General features: G+C 43.1%; 1 long non-coding RNA gene across 2 annotated transcripts in view; it reads left to right on the top strand.

Moving 5' to 3' along the window:
• Nucleotides 1–19,431, top strand: part of LOC144828687 (uncharacterized) — a 58,370-nt gene extending 38,939 nt beyond the window's left edge. For both annotated transcript variants that reach the window (XR_013610514.1, XR_013610515.1), the window contains one exon: nt 19,089–19,431. This is a non-coding gene — a long non-coding RNA (uncharacterized LOC144828687). The remainder of the gene's footprint in view (nt 1–19,088) is intronic.
• Nucleotides 19,432–20,336: the final 905 nt, after the last annotated feature.

The following is a 20,336-nucleotide window of genomic DNA, read 5'->3' as shown; positions in this document are numbered from 1 at the left end:
GAGGGGGGTTAATGGCACTACAAAAGTTTGGAGTGCAGGGTTAAAAATCATGTCCAAGCGCAAAAGCATTAAAATGATTGAGACTGTTTTTTTTTTTTTAAATATGCCGGTAAAATTAGTAAAAAGCAAGAATCACATCCTGTTTCAAAGCAGTGCGCCGCCAGCAGTATTACCAGAATTCCTGCTGCGCGAACACTGGCACATCGGTCTAAAATAGGAGAGTGTGCGGGAACGTAGCTCTGCCCTCCCCTCAGCCGGAAGTGCCGTGTGATTGGGCCTGCTCCTTCCTGGAACGCCCTCCACTCAAACACAGCCACGGTGGACCGGGGCAAGGAAGACAGCCCTGGACCCCGGTCTATTTCATCTCTTTTTATCTGTAATCTAAAATATGATCAATTTTATATTGTTCAATATTTGGCATTATTTATAGATAACATGTCTTATTTATTTGGTTTTTTAATTTATGAAATAATTGTCTCATTTTATGTGCTTTTATGATTGTTTGATATGGCAATCGCATAAAGATTTCCTTGACCGTGACCTACTGATGGTTGTTACAAGAGGTATTATTCTTTGTGTGCAAATAAAACAATGGTTTAGCACTGTAACTCAGATCTCTGGAAATGTGGCTTCATCGACATCAAAGGAGGGCAGACATATTCAGGTGAAGAATACAGTGGCATCTAAGTTGGACAACATGTGACTCATTATGTTTATCAGGGAGGGACAGGCTGACTTCTCCTTGTGAGATGTGAACATCAGCAGGATGTACATGATAAGGATCAGTGTTGTCATGATAATGTGGAAAAGTAAATTTTGCCATGTTCTGTGTCCCTACGTGTCATCCATCATATGTTATGTGTGCATGACCAATATGCATATGCATTTCCCATGTCTGATTAATGACGCAATTATAGTTGTGTCCACCTCTAGTATGCCAGTTTCCAGTCCTCGTGAATACTACGAATACCAGGCCTATGTAAAGCTACGTTGCCACGTTTCTCAGTGTGCACGTTATTTCATTATAAAGTCCCCGTTTCTAGGCCTCAACAGGGCCTGGACATCAGATTCAGCTCCTGTCTCCTGAAGCCTCGCTAAGGAGCGATACAGCCCCCACCTGTATCCTCGACCTTTCACTTACTTCCTGCCTCGCAGTGCCCGGTGCAGCTTGGCTCTGCCTCTGAGTCTGCCAAATGTATGTTATAGTTCCAGTTATCAGTTCAGTCCTCCTTCTCTGCATTCCTAAGCTACTGAACTGCATCAATAGTTTCCGTCATTGTCTAGCCTTCAGGGCTCTACGTTAGAGAAATACTGTATTTAATGGTCATTTAATATTCTTCATCACGCACTACATGTAGAATAATGCATGGTCCAGTCTTAGAATCAAGTTAGCCTTTCCCCTCCTGACTTCTAGTTTATATCAACATGTTCCCTAAACATCAGATACTAGATAGGGTTTAGGTACATGTCGCTCCGACCCTCCAGACTTTAGTCTCTGCTCCTAGCACAGAGTTCATAGCCCCCAGCTTCTCCTCGTAACACGTCATTGCCAGTTTGCGCGCACCATCAGGTTAGAGGTCCCGGCTCCTTAGGTAGCCCCCTCCTATGTTTCCGCCCATTCATGACATATTCTGTTACGTCTGCACCACATGTCTATGTATACGCCCAGTTACACCTACTTTTACTGTTATCTTTCGCGACTGCTACGCGTCATGCCTTCTGTTCCACCCACTGCTACGCCTACTGCAATGTAATGCTATGTGTTTGCGCTATGTATATATGCTCGTGTATTGTTATCAAAAGTTGGCGCGCTCATCCCAGATCCTGGCCCCCGGCAGCTGCCATCCTATTCCCGTGCAGGTTGTCCTGTTCCTGTCCTTATGCTGTATTAAACCTGCAAAACTCCTACTACCTCGAATCCTGACTCTTATTTATTGAGCTATCTGTTATGATATATGTCTAGTCAAAAATAGGGTATTATTTATTTATTTACCACATAATGGCGCCCGAACAGGGACTTGCCCTTTCCCCACGCGTCGGTGAAGCCACGCCGACCCCCTGACCCTCTGCAGCCGTGACGGAACCATACCGGCCACGTGCAGATATTTCTGCTTCAAGTATCCCTCAGGCCCACGGAGGAGACGGAGGAGGCGGTCCAGCATCCAAACGAGACGGTGGAGGAACGCGGCGAGTCCCGACCAGAGCCCAAGCCAAGAGTCCAAGGTCCGAGGTATCCGGAGGCCCACCCGTAACCGAAGTCCGAAGTTCGTCGTCGTAGCAGTCCAGTCCAGTCCGAAGTTTTCTGTTCTTGCTGCCCGGTGAGTACCATTACTGGGGTAGTATCTAGACAGGGTCAATCTAAATTGACTCTGGTCCGTGGGTTGGTGGTACCCAGGCCCACAAACGAAGTGTTCACCTAGGTGGATACGGGTCTTGATGCGTCCCTTTATGGGACCGGTATGTTCCGTACTGTTTCAGCAGTGCATCCAGTAACTTTAGTCTGTTCCGTTCTCGAGAAATTCTTGTGTTTCTGTTCTCAGTATTCCAGGTAATATTTCTGTCTGAACTGTAATGTTATGATGTTGTTCAATGTATTTCCAATGTCGTGGTATGCCTGAATTGTTTTCCCAATTGTTATTGTTCCTCGTCTATTGTATTGTGTTCCGATTCAAGTTTACAATGTCTCTCTTTTCGAGATTACGTCAGTTAAAAACTAGAAAGGGTTTGTTAGAAGAAGCAGTTCCTGTTCCGCCTAGGGACAGTCCAGGTCACTTTATGTATCAGAAACATGGCATAAGCGCCATATTGTATCTAGATTTATGGGTAGATTATACCAAACAGTTAGAAGAAAAGTATAGATGGCCCGTATCGGGTACATGGGATGCCGAATGCATCATGCGAGTAGAAGAAGCATTATGGAAAAAGAAAGCCAGACAGTCACAGAAAGAGTTATGGCGCAAAGAAGCTCATAAAAGAACCGAAAAAGAAATCAGAAAGTCAGAACTAAGTAGAGAATCCCAAGAACGAGCCCAAGAAAGAGAATTAATCGAGATAGGTGAACGAGTTAGAACTGAGCAATCAGACAGACAGAGGCATGCCCTTAATAAGGGTATGTATCCTCTTCTTGCTGAGGGCTTGCCAAAAGCGACCCCAGAGGCATCCAGTAATTTCCCGCCACCATTAGTTCCGACCAAGCTACGTCACAAACCGACCGCAGCTGATATTTTTATTTCGTCCTATCTGGACGACACAGTCCCCGAATATGCAAATCCTGTTCACGCTCCGCCAGTCCCTGTAAATCAGGTAATCCCTGCTCCTCCAGACACCGGGGTGCCCTTAACAGCCCCCCCGGGTCAGCCCGCCATACAAGTCCAGCCCACGTTACAATTACCGACCCTGCCAGGACGAAAAGCATCAGTTGATGATTCTAGTTTAGGGGCCGCAGGGGGAGGTCTTCCTCAAACCCCGCCGCCATACAAGCGTTTATCAGCACTCGAATTACATGCTCAAGCATCACAGCGTACTCCTAAAAGTACTAAGTCTGTTGCAGAAATCAGGCAAACCCTTGGCGAATGTGTCTATGACCCAGTTCCAGGCGAATTTAATATGGTTTTATATTCCGTACGCATAAGGAGGGTGACCGAGTATCTAGTCACCTTGCCGAATATGAAAGAAGATCTAGACAGAATATATCGTTTCATCCGTACAGGGGATGATCCAGAAAGTATTAGTAATGCCATGTCTCAAAGGAAAGCCGAGATTCAGCGCATGATATTAAAGTTCTTAATTAACTGTCTAATAAGAGAACAAGATTACCCGTCTAAAGATCCAGAAGAAATGAAAACTCTGACAAAGTGGAGTGATAATATAGCCGAAGGAAAGCACAATACCATTAGTGCCATGGAAAGTATGTACAAGAAAATCCGTAGAGAGATAATAAAGATACACGAACAGCGTAAAGCAGCACAAGTAAGCGAGAAAGAAAGTACCTCTGATCCTGAAGAGGAAGACGATGAGAATACCGCCAGAATAGCGTATGTAGGGAAACCTAGATTTCCAGATCGCCATTTACGTCTAGAACCCAAGTCTACTTTCCATCATTCAGCACCAGAACAAGGTTCCCTAGAACAAGTATTTCAAGCTACCGATAACATTCTGAAATCACGAATCGGTTATAGTGAGTTAAGTACTATGCATGAACAGGAATTAGTGCGATCAGCAGTCCGATGGATTACTGATTCTACCACTTTTCCAGACGAAATAGTGGCACAAATGTTTCTGAAATTGCCCCCAGCCGAGCAGCGACTGGTGGGTATGTATATGATTCAGTACCTCATTACTCTGTATGAGGGTCAGCACTCTGATCCAGGCCCGTTACATGATGTCCTGAACGAGTTACTCCAGTATAGATGGAGAGGTCTAGGTACCGATTTAATTAGTGTCATTTTAGAACAGCGTCACAAATATAGAACATTCTTGAACCCGCATTTTGTTCATGTCTCACCCCCAGAAAGTAAATCATTCTACATAGACAGACAGAATCCGTTACGAGAAGTCCACCCAGTTAAAGGAACGGGTGGCGAAATGCAACGAGTGTTTGTATACACTCCAATCACAAAGATGGAACTCCTTGAAATGAAGAAATTAATTCCCTGTCATGACAAAGATCCAGCAGGGTTCCATCGAGAATTAAAAGACATGCTCCGTATGGGAGAATACACTTACCCAGATATCATTAAAATGTTAAAGGTCCTGTTGCCCGCAGGGGTGTATGAAAAGCTAAAAGAAAAAGAATGGGAGGTGGGAGAGAAAAAGATAGATTGGGCAGTCCTAGAAGCAGAAGATAAGATACGTGTACCAGGTACTGGTCTTGGAGAGAAATGTAAAGAATTACCAGAATTATTGATACAAGTTTTACCCAGATTATTAACAACGAGAAAAGAAGACTGGGATGCAATCTCAGCCTGTAAACAGAAACAAGATGAAGATATTAGTGATTTTTATTCTAGATTTGAAAAATGTTTCAGTATCAACAGTGGTCTCAAGACAAGTAGTGAGTCATACCCTCACCTTTTTGTTACTAAATTAGTCGAGAATTCAAGTCCACCAATTAAAAACCGAGTTCTGAAAGTCGAAAGCACCTGGCAAGCAAATACTCCGTCCCAGATGCTCCAGATGCTCCAGTACCACCAGAATAGAATCAGGGAAGAGCAAGAACACGAGAGAAAACGTATGAAAGACACGAAAATGAAAGTACTAGTTGCACAATCTGTTCCTCAAGACAGTCAGAAGAGGGGTCCGAATCAAGCCAGTCATCCTGCAGCTCCCGTTAAAGGGAACTGCAATTATTGTAAACAGCCAGGTCATTTTATAAACGAGTGTGCAGTTCTGAAACACAACATAGCTACTGGTAAGACTAAAGAAAGACCACGTCCGCCTAGACAAGAACAAGTTTCACAGATTCCTCAGCCACAGAATGCACCACAGACAGTTACAGCACCGCAGCCTATCGCTGCAACACAGCACGTTACATCGCAGATGTACCAGTATGCACAGTCTGAGTATCCAGAGTACCAGCCATATTCATGAAACAGCCTAGAGAGGGAGGTAGGCTTGCCTCTCATCGAGATACCTGTAGATCAAGAAGGTCCCTATGTTCACAGTCAAGTATTAGGGAAAGACAGAAAGTTTTTGATTGATACAGGGGCAAGTAGGACCACAATTAGTCATGCCGAAGTTCCAGGGGCTCCGCTCTCAGGCTCAAGAAATGTTTCCCTTGGATTTTCAGGAAAGCCTATCGTTAATGAGATTTCAAAGCCAGTCACTCTAGAAGTAGGTCCATTGTCCCGCACTACTGATCTGTTACTTACTAAGTCATGTCCAGAAAACCTATTAGGCATTAAAACACTGAAAGAGTTAGGTGCAGTTATATGCTGTTCCCCAGAGGGAATACGTCTGTTCCTACGTGACTTTAAGGGTCACTATGTATTACGAGATTTTGATTCCAGACTGTCTAATGTCCCGCAGCATTTATGGGCGCAAGGTCCAACTGATGTAGGTTACATGCAAATCACACCCCATCGTGTGACTCTCAAACCAGGTGTAGTGTTACCACGAATCAGACAGTACAGATTGCCACCCGAGGCTGTAGCAGCCTTATCCAAAATTATAGACGAGCTCATCGCTCAAGGAGTAGTTGTAGAAACTGACTCCAATGTATGTAACTCTCCGATCATTCCAGTCATGAAACGTACCGATCCAAATGCACCCCCAGTATATCGATTAGTGATTGATTTACGAGAACTTAACAAATGTATTATTCCTCAGTACCCAGTTGTCCCAGACATCTCTTCCCTATTGACAGCCATTGATTCCGAAGCCACGTTCTTCACAGTAATAGACCTCAAGAATGCATTTTTTAGTGTTCCTATTCATCCAGACAGCCAGTTTCTTTTCGGATTTTGTTTAAATGGAAGGAGCTATATGTTCACACGAGCTCCTCAAGGTTTCACAGAAAGCCCTAGTATTTACAGTCAAGCACTCAAGAGACAACTAGACAACATTCACATGCCAACTGACACTGCCCTGCTCCAGTATGTCGATGATCTACTGATCACAGCCCGTTCTGAACGTGACTGCGAGCGAGCGTCACTCACGGTTCTGTATTTCCTAGCCGAGATGGGGCACAAGGTGTCACCTTCGAAGCTTCAATTCTGTGTCCAGCAAGTGGTATACTTAGGACACTTACTGTCCAAGAGGGGTAGGCAGTTGACACCAGACCGTATCCAGTTAATAGCGAGTCTTCCCCAGCCCAAGACCCAGAAGGAGGTACGTGCCTTTATCGGCCTCACTTCTTACTGCAGACAATGGATTCCTCAGTATGCATTTCTAGCCAAGCCACTGATACAGTTAACGACACAGGAGGCAGCCGTATCGACTGTTCTCCCTTGGACATCCGAACATACACTTGGTTTCAACGAGTTAAAGAAAGCCCTATGCCAAGCTCCAGTTCTAGCTACACCGAACTACAGTAAGCCTTTTACACTTTTTGTCACTGAACGCGAAGGTACAGCATTATCTGTTCTCACACAAGATCAAGCAGGACAATACAAGCCCTGTGCTTATTTTTCGAGCACACTAGATCCAGTCGCCCAGGCGTTGCCTGCGTGCCTCAAGTCAGTTGCAGCCACAGCACTAGCTATCAGACAAAGTGATTCCATAGTTTTAGGACATGCCTTGACAGTACAAGTCCCACACTCCGTGGAAGTTCTTTTAAACCGAACACAAACTCAGCACTTGACAATTGCACGTTTAACAGGTTATGAATTGACACTGTTCCAGCCACACATAGTAATTAGACGCTGCAACGTCCTGAATCCTGCTACACTGTTACCATCAGTTAGTTCAAATTCTGCCACACACGACTGTGCGGAAGTAGTTAACATTACGACAAAGCCAAGACAAGACCTGACAGACATTCCGTTACCAGATCCTGACCTGACACTTTATGTGGATGGTTCATGTATGAGAACTAGTACAGGAGAATTAGTCGCCGCGTATGCAGTAACTACTGACACCGAAGTTATTGAAACACACCGTATTGACACTCTGTCCGCTCAAGCAGCAGAGCTAGTTGCTCTGACACAAGCCTGCATACACGCCAAGAACCTGAAAGTTAATATTTACACAGATTCACGTTACGCATTTGGAGTCGTACACGACTTTGGAGTGCTCTGGCAGGAGAGAGGTTTCATGACTTCTCATGGAACCAAGATTCAGCATGGTCTCCTTATTCAAGCCCTGTTAGATGCCATACATTTACCGACATCCATTGCTATCATGAAATGCAAAGCACATACGAAAGTCACTGACATTATTTCTCAAGGTAATGATCTAGCAGATCGCACAGCCAAGCTTACAGCACAGACTCTAGACATTCCAGTTAACCTGACACACACTCCAGATCCGATTACATGTATGACAGTTAAGGACCCTACTGAAGATGTCATAGATATCCAGTTACATGCTACTCCTGAAGAAATCAAGAAATGGTCCGAACAAGGAGGGGTCCAGACAGATCAAGGATGGTTAACGAAGGGTAGAGCCACATGGTTTCTCCCCGACTCTATGGTTCAAGTCATCATTAATACCGCACATAGTCCAGCACATTTAGGAGAAAAAGCTATGTTAGACAGTATCCAGAACATTTGGTTCAACAAACATTTACGAGCTGCAGCCAAGCAGAAAGTCCGTACCTGTATGATATGTTGTCAGTTTAATCCAGGTAAAAGTGTCCCGGTGGAACAAGGTGGTTTCCAGCCTCCTGACCACCCCTTTGAAGTCCTCCAGATGGATTATATTCAGATGGAGCGATGTCGAGGTTTCAAGTATGTCCTTGTAGTTGTATGCGCTTTGTCCAGATGGACAGAAGCATATCCAGTCCCAGATTACACAGCCGCGACCACTGCCAAGCAGTTGGTTCGTGAGTTCTTCCCTCGATATGGACTCCCTAGAGTCGTATATTCTGATAACGGTCAGCCATTCTCATCTGAGTTGATGAAGCACGTTTCCCTGTTGTTAGGGTACCAGTGGAAGTTCCATTGTGTACGCCATCCCGAAGCAGCCGGTCTAGTCGAGAGACATAATCAGACTCTGAAAATTCGAATTGCAAAAATATGTAAAGATAAGGGTGTGGACTGGCTAGTAGCTCTGCCAGTCGCTTTGTTTTATATGCGCATGGTCGCACATTCCAGATCAGGTCTGTCCCCGTATGAGGTCGTATTCGACCGCCCCCCTAACATGTGGGGTACTCCTAGACCCCGAAGTATTACTGATGTTTCATGTAATATGCTGACAGATTACCTAGCTTCCTTGATGTCTGCCCTCAACTCATGTCGTTCACAGGTTGCTGCCGCATTTCCAGACAATACCGAGGTGGCACCGCATGAAATCGTTCCAGGTTCCATGGTGATGGTCCGTAACTTTGACAGATCAAGTCCGCTGGAGCCTCGATGGAAAGAGCCCCGTCAGGTCCTCCTCACCACCCGTACAGCCGTGAAGTTGGAAGGCCGAAAAGGATGGATACACCTTTCTCACGTTAAACTTTTAAAAGGACTGAAACCCGTCTTTAAAAACATTTTCCAGGATATCAAGACTTGTCAAAACATTGTTCCTAAGGACTGTCCCGCAAATGACATTGATACAACCCCTCCCCTGTTAGAGAAAACTCCGCAGCAGGAGTATAAGCAAAAACTCCGGTCTAGTAAAATAAGTCAGTCAGTTTGATTGTATAAGTCCTCCCCTAGGTGAAACGGTTAGACTGTTTCTGACATGTATAAAATAGACCCCCATAGTGAGAGAGTTAGTAAAAACTCAATTCAATGTATCGTTTTTCTAAGTTTCATATTATTCATCAGCATTATGATTTCCTGCACCAGTTATGCCTTTTTCCTATATTTCCCAGTTCCTCATGTAAATAAGCATTCTAATGTTACAGCAGAGCACACGTTTAGTGATCTGCCTCCTCACGAATATTCATATCGCCTCGCTATGCGTAATAACTCATTTATCCGCATGTTACATTACTCACACCAGACCAGCAATGCCACTAATTGTTGGGTGTGTGGTCGACTCCCCCCTTTCCAGACCCCGAATGGAGTTCTGCCACTTTTTCCTTATCCATTCTCACATAATGGTTCGTGTGGAGCATGGTCCACGTTAACGTCATCCTCAACAGATATGTCTTTTCTTAACAGCACATGTTTCCCAGACAAGCAAGGTCTCCCCCACAGAACAGGTTTAGATCTAGAAAATGAAGTGTATAATTTAGGTAACTATTCGTCGAATTTTATGGTCCTGAATGTTCAGTCTGATACTACTCCAGACTCACCTGCTATTTCAGTACTACCAGTCAAAGGCGAACTATGTGTCCGAAATAAGGGTTCCGTACATGTAGGACATAGTGATTGTACTACTATTATCAAGTATAGTGACAGTGGGAAATCTATTTTTAAAGCTTCACGTCATTCTTATTTTGTTTGTGGTCAAACTGCATATGTTCGTCTGCCCCTCGATTGGGAGGGAACCTGTTATATTGCCTTCCTACTGCCACCTGTTTTTCTAGCCCCACCTGACTACCATAGGAATTCCTTCCTAGTACATACTAGACACAAGAGAAATCTCCCGATTGTCGATTATACTGAAACTGCTGCAGAACAATTCATTGATATTGATAAAGGTGTGTTCCCTTATTTAGGTACAGTTGTAAATAGTAAGCTAATCCGTAGGTTAACAAGAACCCTTGAAGCAGTAGTAGATGAGACTGCCTCCGCTCTAGGTAACTTAACCGAAGAGCAATCCTTTATGAGAATTGTTGTGCTCCAGAATCGTCTCGTCCTTGACGTCATACTGGCCGATAGGGGCGGGGCCTGTAGACTCATCGGATCTAGTTGCTGCATTTTCATTCCAAATAACGCGCCGTCTGTTTATTCAGCTATAACCAGACTTCATAAAATTGCCCATCTGTTACACCAGAATCCAGGCACCTGGACATGGTCCGGTTGGTTCTGGAATATAATTTCCGCCTGGGGATGGAAAGTCCTGTCCTTTCTAGGTATCGCAGTAGCAATCATATTCAGCTGCTGCCTCTGTATACAATGTGGCCCTGCGATTTGCGGCATGTGTGCTACCTCTTGTATTCCTAGTCCCAAGCCCCGTTCTAAATCTCGTTCCAAGACAATTCGAGATGAACAAATGATACTATATGAAATGATAGATGGTATCATGAATATTGATGTTTCCTGATGGAAACGTAGTGACAAGGAGGGAATGTGGAAAAGTAAATTTTGCCATGTTCTGTGTCCCTACGTGTCATCCATCATATGTTATGTGTGCATGACCAATATGCATATGCATTTCCCATGTCTGATTAATGACACAATTATAGTTGTGTCCACCTCTAGTATGCCAGTTTCCAGTCCTCGTGAATACTACGAATACCAGGCCTATGTAAAGCTACGTTGCCACGTTTCTCAGTGTGCACGTTATTTCATTATAAAGTCCCCGTTTCTAGGCCTCAACAGGGCCTGGACATCAGATTCAGCTCCTGTCTCCTGAAGCCTCGCTAAGGAGCGATACAGCCCCCACCTGTATCCTCGACCTTTCACTTACTTCCTGCCTCGCAGTGCCCGGTGCAGCTTGGCTCTGCCTCTGAGTCTGCCAAATGTATGTTATAGTTCCAGTTATCAGTTCAGTCCTCCTTCTCTGCATTCCTAAGCTACTGAACTGCATCAATAGTTTCCGTCATTGTCTAGCCTTCAGGGCTCTACGTTAGAGAAATACTGTATTTAATGGTCATTTAATATTCTTCATCACGCACTACATGTAGAATAATGCATGGTCCAGTCTTAGAATCAAGTTAGCCTTTCCCCTCCTGACTTCTAGTTTATATCAACATGTTCCCTAAACATCAGATACTAGATAGGGTTTAGGTACATGTCGCTCCGACCCTCCAGACTTTAATCTCTGCTCCTAGCACAGAGTTCATAGCCCCCAGCTTCTCCTCGTAACACGTCATTGCCAGTTTGCGCGCACCATCAGGTTAGAGGTCCCGGCTCCTTAGGTAGCCCCCTCCTATGTTTCCGCCCATTCATGACATATTCTGTTACGTCTGCACCACATGTCTATGTATACGCCCAGTTACACCTACTTTTACTGTTATCTTTCGCGACTGCTACGCGTCATGCCTTCTGTTCCACCCACTGCTACGCCTACTGCAATGTAATGCTATGTGTTTGCGCTATGTATATATGCTCGTGTATTGTTATCAAAAGTTGGCGCGCTCATCCCAGATCCTGGCCCCCGGCAGCTGCCATCCTATTCCCGTGCAGGTTGTCCTGTTCCTGTCCTTATGCTGTATTAAACCTGCAAAACTCCTACTACCTCGAATCCTGACTCTTATTTATTGAGCTATCTGTTATGATATATGTCTAGTCAAAAATAGGGTATTATTTATTTATTTACCACAATAAGGATCAGTGTTGTCAAAAGGTATCAAGTAAAATGTTGTGCACTAAGATTGTGGCCAAACAATGATTCTACCTGGCCTGGTGGTATAGTAAGCCACATGACCCGTAAGTAATATTAGGTCATTGTGTTTGACAGTGTGAATAGCTGATTTTACATGGAGCACTGATAAATATGTTGCAATCTGCCTACAGTAAATTTGATTATTGCACTGTTCTGACATGACACAATACTTGTAGACATCACTTTATGCCTTGGTATGCCTACATTCCATTTGTAACTTCTATATGAGTTACCAATGTTATACTTAGAACTGCTTCATCTGCTAATCGACAGATGTGCAACGGTAATGTGATCCGTGTGAAATAGCCTATTCCATGACTCCTAAAACTTGATGTTGATTATCAAACTATGTGAACTGAAGCAAGGGACCTGCTGTTTCACAAGCTCTGGATTAGGGCAAGTTCACTATATGCTGTATGTCAAGGCTGCAGTGTTCTTCCATTTGTTAGTGGAATGTCTATTCTCCCTTAGATCACATGAGGTAAAGGTGGTATACTATGAGGGCATCAGGAGTGAGAGACATAACATCAGTTTGTGCATAGATGTTGTTAAGATGCTGAGAAGGATGAACATGATGTTGCATCAATCTATGTTCCTGACACCATTGTGTGAGAGTACACACATTTCTTGAAGCTTTCACTAATGTGCTATTGACTCTATATAACCTAATGCTGTCATCCAAGTAGACATTATGACGTTAGCCAATGTGGACAGAGTTGTTATTACACCTATGTACCATGTACATCTCAACTAATTTTATTTTCTAATCTGTTTTTCAGTATCAGACCAGGGCAGCAAGGAACAACGTGCCACAACTGTTGGTGAAGCAGCTAGCCACAGTGGTTCCCGTGCAGCCAGTGAAGAAGAGGGAACCAATGGCACAGAGGGTGATGGGAGCGCCACTGAGGACCTGACAGACATCACCCTCCCCCTGGACGTGTCCACTACATCTGAGCCCACCCACCTACCATCACCACCCTCACAGCTGCTCTCAAACCTGCTGCTCGTGGCTGCTACCCTAAGAGGGGAGGAGTCTCCTTCACACCAAGCACCTCACCCCCTGCCTCTTTATGTTTCTTCTGCTGTTCTGATTGTGGAGGCCATTGACCTCCTGAGATAGATCTCTGTGGGTCAGGCAGCAGTGCTGAATGTCTTCCAGGTCCATACCAATCAGCAGACTCAGATGGTATTTTTCCTGAAGGGCATTCACTTTGACATGTCTTCCCTAAAGAGATACAGTCATGCTCTAGCCTCCACACTGACGGCAACATTATCCCAAATCAGCTTTCCAGGCCCCTCCTGCCTCTTCCTCATCCACAGTCCCTTTTCCCATACCTGATCAAAGCACATGCAAACTTTATCACGCATACACAGCAACATCCACATGCAGCACACAGACACATATACATAGGGCAAAAAACAGACGTTCTAGCACTCAGCAGACACAATACACCCTGCATTCCACATCCACTGACCTGCAGACAGACACAACACCATCAGACACAGCCACAACAGACACCACACCAGCACCCACAGACATGCTGCATACATCACTACCCTCTGCTTTCACAACCTCTACCATTGCCTCTCCTCGTTCCCAATCGTCCCAGAAAGTCTACCTCATTGCCCTTGCCCTTCTCTCTTCCCAAACTTACACAGATGCTTGTACCCCTGCCATACACTTCCAAATCCACCCCAAAACACCTAGACTACTCAGGAAAAGGACACCACCCACTCTTGCCACTGCCCAACCCCCTCCTAAACTCAGAAGATCTTTTCCCCATCCTACCCCAGTACCTCCACGGGAAAGAAATTAAAAGGCAACAAGGTCCCCCCCTATTCCCTTCACCACCCTCCAGGGATATAAAATACCAAAAATGGTGAAGTCCCGCCCCTCCCCGCCTACAACTTTACCTCCCACTGACTCAGATCACCCTCGAATCCTGAGCCCGGCCCTCTCAAGGACCATCCCTCTCAAAGACGAACCCAGTCCCCCCTAGTTTTTCTTTGTTGTGCCTGGCATGCCCCTAGTATCCACTTCCAGGGGAGGTATCCCACAGCAGCATTACTGAAGGCAGGTCTGGGTGGGCCACACTTTGCTGGCCCACAACATGGACATTTGGACCTGCCATTGGCCTTTGTTTTCATACTCTGGAGGCTGAATCAAACAATTTGCATTTTGTTTGTGATATTCGTGTGTCAAAACATATCTTTTGCTGTTATTTGATATATGTGAGTACAGTTCTGTTAGTATGAAAATGATACCATCTAGTTCTTAGAGTAGGTATCTCTATTGAGAAGTTGTGTGGCTTTGTGTACCTACATTGGCTGGGTGTCAATGTTTGCATAGGGTTTGTGCAGGAGTATGGACATATATGTAGATATTTCCTAATATTTAGGGTAGTGTTTGAATGTTTGTAGTTGTCAACTTTTGGGGGGTAGTGTATGTATGCAAATATGTATATATACTCATATATATAAATACATTTATGACCAAAAATATCTAACTATACATTATACATAAATAGTAAACCCGAAATTAGAACACACTGAAAAAATAAAATTCTACCTATACTAACCCAACTGATAAAATAAAACTATAACAAATTTTAACCAATAAAATCAAACAAATGATTAAATAAACAATGCATAAGGCACAGTAATTTAAACAACTAAATACTTGACAAATGCTGCAAGACAAATAAACTTTGCTGCTGGGTTCTCTCAACAAGCCAATAAAGAAGAATTATGTACATTTGAACAACTCCATAACCAAGAAACTAATACTTATATTTAAAGTAAAACAACATAACTGTTATGAAACTTACAAATGTAATATAGAAAATAAAAATTATTCACTCTTCCGCTTTTATCTTTTTACCTGAAAATGGATATGCTGCCAGAAAAAAAACTATCTCAAATATGAAAAAGATATAAAAAAGTAAGTATACATAAATAAACAACACATTATAAACTCATCCAAATGAAGAACAAAATAAACCTAACAACCTCAAACTCTAGAAACTGTCAAGAAAATACCATTTAAAAGGTAGCTTATGGTTTTTTTTATTCAACAGAAATGAAAATACCTTCTCCCACTAAAACACTCCTAAAGGCAATTTTGTCCATGGGTAAGAGTTATGTTGTTTTCCAAAAATTCTTTGAGAGCACAAATGAAAAGAAGAAATGTTGTTCAAAAAGTGTAACATTGTTAATATGCCACGTTGAATTGTTTGTTTAAACTTTATGCCAATGAATGTAGGAGAATGTCTATGAATATAGCATTATTAATTGTATGTTTCTTGTTACCTAGAAAACTGTCCTGATGAAGGTGTTTGAAAGCAAAAAAACGAAATGCTTCGTCGACAACTGTTTTTTTCTGACTCATTGTCCTCCTGAAAATATTTTAATAATGTGTTTTTATGGTATTGATTTTTTGTAAACAATTGTGTATTGTATATAATGATGTATTTTTATAACTGATTCTGTTTTATAAAAACCTTTTTTTACTAGTAATGATTTGTTTTCTATTTATGAAATTTTTGACATTATGGCACTGTTTTGCTTTTTGAGCTCTGACAACTATAACACTACCCTACCGTAAGGCCCCATGAAAAAACTGCCACTAACCACACTTCACGATATTTACAATGAAATTCGTGTATGGCGAGAACCCCCCAAAACTGCTGCTAAGTCCAGAAAGCCGCAATTTTTAGGACCTAAAAATAGCTGCTATTAAAAATGGTGCAACTACACCTGTACATAAGGAAGACAATCCCAGACCCTCATTGGCAATTTCAATGATGCCATGGAGGTACTACTCTTGCAACTTGAACCCCACCACCACCAAAGAGGCAGCGCTGCAGAAGAGAGTGACTCCACTGCCAAAAATCAACCTGATACACTTCCGGCCAGAGGAGGTGATAGCCCATTATAGTATAAAAGTTCATCCATCCTATGCCTACTTAACCAGACAGCCTCAAGGCTGCAGGCCCCATCATAGCGCAGCACAAACATCCCGCCACATACTAAGCTACTTGCTGGGCTGCACATGGTGGCCTCAGGTAGCTTCCAACCAACCACTGCCAGAGTGCTGGAGTCTCCCAGGCATCCTTCTCAAGGTTTCTCCCCACTGTCTTGGATACCATCATCAGCTTGATGCCGCAGCACCTACACTTTCCCAACACTGCACCAGAACTACTCACCAACAAGTAAGCTTCAATGCCATTGCTTGTTTTCCACATGTGTTGGGGGCAATTGACTGCACCCATGTGCAACTTGTGCCTCCTGCAGATGCTGCACACATGTACATGAACAGGAAGCACACATACCCGATAAAGGGGCAGACAATTGTGGACCATCTTGGCATGGTCATCAATGTCATCCGCAAGTTTTCTCGCAGAATGCATGACTCATACATCTTCAGTCAATCTGTCATTTAGCAGCTGTTCCAGAATGGCATCAATGAAAATGGACTGCTCATTGGTAAGTCAAAAGGAAAACACGCCACACACCTCAAGTCACCAATCATATAGCTCAACTATGTGAGAACGTACAAATAGCAAATTGAATTGTGCATACATTGTAACTGGTTCACCTACTTTAGACAAACACCTAATGCCAAAGAACAACATGTAAGTAGTCCCAACAAGGGAGTAGGCTTGAAATACTCCACAAACCACTGTTGTATAGCATTTTAGGACTCAAGTGTAATTTTCCCGATTCATGCCCTTATATAGGTATAAATCACCTTGTCCTTATATAGACATAGAAATCATAACCATATTTAGAAATAGCTCATGCAGTCCAAATACGGCATGGCTACTTCCACTAGTTCCGAAAATCCACAACGATTTCTTGGAAAACTCGGCTTCAGCAGTTAGGAACTTCTCCTTGCTTGAATATTGATTTGTCCAAGAACTCATTGAGTTTTCAAAGAACTGAGACTCTTTGATGACGTTATTATGTCCAGCTTTATGTCAAACTCGGCACCTTCAAGGTATAAATATGCCCACACTTGCCCAAGCAAACACACAGTGGTTTGGAGCAGTTCGACTATCTACTTGCACGACGCATCTCGCTACAGCAAGTGCCGAAGGAAGCCGACCCTCCAGCAAACGCACTGAGAGAGATGCTGTAGTTTCTCTTTCTGAGAAATCCAGCTCCAGTGTTTCCAAGCTCCCCTTGTGGGGTGTTGGGAAATTGAGTCCTGAGACAGACCTCCTTCATTCTAAACCAAGGTACGGAGCTGATTAGACCTAAGAGAAATCTTGGATAGATTCTTGGCAAAAAGAATACTAAACTTATGCTTCACCACACTTACTTCTTCCCTTGTACTAGACTTAGGTTAAATACATCGGGGTGGGCGTATTTTAGTAGCACCAGTTTAGTAATTTTAGTCTTTATTTAGTTATGTATGTATTTTATGGCTTAGAAACCATACCATGCTTTTACAGTATTATTTTATAATACTCTTCCTGCTGTACGCATTATACTTTACAGCCAGTATTACGATTGTAGCAGTTCATTTCTTTTGCATGATAAAGAAGACTGTTCAATAAATACCTTTTATTGAAAACACCCGTCTCTCTATTTCTCTGCACCTCTGGTGAAACGAAGCATGCACGAATGACTGAGTAAAATATCTATCTATTGTTTCCACGACTCTGAAGATCAGTTTTATCTTGGGGAAACAAAGTTGTCCTGTTTATGCGGTTGTCAGAATCTAATCCCTTCTTGTGAACTCGAACATTTCTAGTGACCTCTGAGCTAGCTGGCACTCACAATTAAGTCTAATATATTTGATAGAGACCTAGTAGACATAAGTCCTACTTCACATCTATAGGATATATTATTCCAATCCGCAGAGCCTATTGGGAATATAGGAACTGCACTGCAGCACTAAGCCACTCTAGGAATACAGATCTTACAGAACTCATCAGACAAAAATTGCAATGAATCAATGCTGCATGTGCCACAAGACATATGCATTTGCTGCATTCATTCTGAAACAGTCATGTGTTATATGTACAGCAAGATTGCAGATCACTCCGCTATCTCCTCTGCTGGTGCAAAATTAGCTGATATACACAAACACAGGCACCCATGCACAATGGTGCAAGGATGCCTGCGTCATGGGGAGGAAAGTATTTCTGCATGAAGAGAAACCTAGCTGCACACAAACAGTCAAAAAAGTTGAATTAGCTTTACTTTGAGTCATGTCAGAATGTAGCATGCATAGAAAGAGCATAGAAACAAGAGAAATGTAAATCTCACTCCATGTTGTGCATCCCTACGCCTCCCATGATGAGGTGTATCAGATGCACAAATGTAGCCAAATAAATGTGTGTTGTATCGCATGCGCACAGCAATGTCCATGGCCTGCCCCCAACATGCATTCAAGCAGATTCAAAGTTACCGTATGCCCGAGAACATAAATACACATGTGCATTGTCTTGACATGTCCCAGTAAGTCGAGTGCAACAGGTAGCAGTGCTACTGCATCTCAAACACTGACCCACCTGGGTTTCAAAGGGGATGTAACTACCCCACAATGAGTACAACATTTAGCATCCAAGTGCTTCCGGTGCCAGCTACCCTCAGTACAATGACTCAAAATGATGGATCTTGCTGATGCACGTACATAGTAATGCGCCAAATGTCAAGAGGGCTTCTTTACAAGCCCCATGTGCCACTGGTGCATCATTTTTGTTATGTGTAAAAGTGACATACCTGTGGCGCAAGGGGCTTGCAAATAAACCCAAAGGTGTTCTGTGGTACACAGATATCCTGACAGTTACATTATGGAGATAATACATAGTGATGTGTAGGCTGTGAAGTATAGGCGATGTAATGTCAGTGATGCCAGTCACTTGAATGTACCACAAAATGATGAACTAGAAAGTACAAAGCTGCACAATGGACACAGAATAAACAAGCCCACTCTGCAAACACATCAGGGCAAAATACTAATGATCACTTCTCTCCATTTTCTGTTTCAGCTGATCAAGGCTATGCATTATCACCATGGCTGATGACCCAATCAAAGTGTCCCACAAACAGGCCCAGAGAGACTACAATGTGGCACAGGGATGAACATCTGTGTACGGAGCAACACACCACTGCCAGAAGACCAGGAGGTGCAGGACAATCCGGAGGATGGGCAGGACGAAGAAGATAATGCAAGACACACCACAACTTCTACAGCTGAAACAGCAAGGAGGGATGCCATCCTCTACACCATTTTTTCACAATCACAATAAGCCAATGTCTTGTTTCAAACATTTCTTTCACTCAAAGTTTACACCTTGTGAGTTTGTAAAATAAAATATCACTACAACAATGTCTTAAATGCTTGGTTTGTGTCTTCAGAAGGTGAACAATCATGTAAAGTCACTTTAACAAAACAACTCTGTGACACAGATCACTCACCTAATATGACAACAACTAAAGAAAGATTGGGAATAGGATAATGTGTTGGGCATTCAAACTTGTAATTGTGTATGCTATCTCATTGAGAATCAAAAACTGTGTGTTTTCACAGGAGCACAATCAGGTCAATTTTCACACATGAGTGTATTTCAACATACAATGTGTGTCTGATGCTCCATTTTAGCTGGGGACATACAGCTCTAAACCATCATAACAATTTAAACACAACATCTCTATGAATTCTGCAGCACAGGAAAAAAGGCAACTGACAATATTCTCAAAGATATATGACAAATGTGGACCAGATCCACTTGTGGGTGTGGAGGATGAAGATTCATAGGATAGTACAGCCAAACTAACGGATGTATCAGTACAGTGCAGGGGATGCTTCTAACACAAAGCATATCCATTCATGCAACATTAGCAAGTGACACTACCTCACTAGCTAACACATGTCACTGTAATGACAAATAAGACATGTCTTTCATGACTAACTCTGTGCATGATTCATCCATCAACACTGCACTGAACTAACAATGCTATGGTTCCATAAGCACACAAAGGCACATAGATCAGCCATGGGACAACTGGCAAGTTATCAGCAATCAACAATGTGTATATAGGACTATAGACATGGCAATGCAATGGCAAGAAAGTATTTGTAACATGCACAACAACATGAGTATGGCATGTCAATGAAGGTGGATAATTGGCTACATCCTGATCAAATAACACTTACTCTGTGTTGACACCCCCAGGACTGAGACCAGACATACACATGAGTGAACAGGGAAACCAATAAGTGCAGCCAAAACAAG

This window comes from Lissotriton helveticus, chromosome 1_1 (assembly GCF_964261635.1).
Source record: "Lissotriton helveticus chromosome 1_1, aLisHel1.1, whole genome shotgun sequence".
In the NCBI taxonomy this organism is placed as follows: domain Eukaryota; kingdom Metazoa; phylum Chordata; class Amphibia; order Caudata; family Salamandridae; genus Lissotriton; species Lissotriton helveticus.
This window is presented reverse-complemented; position numbering and strand designations above follow the sequence as displayed.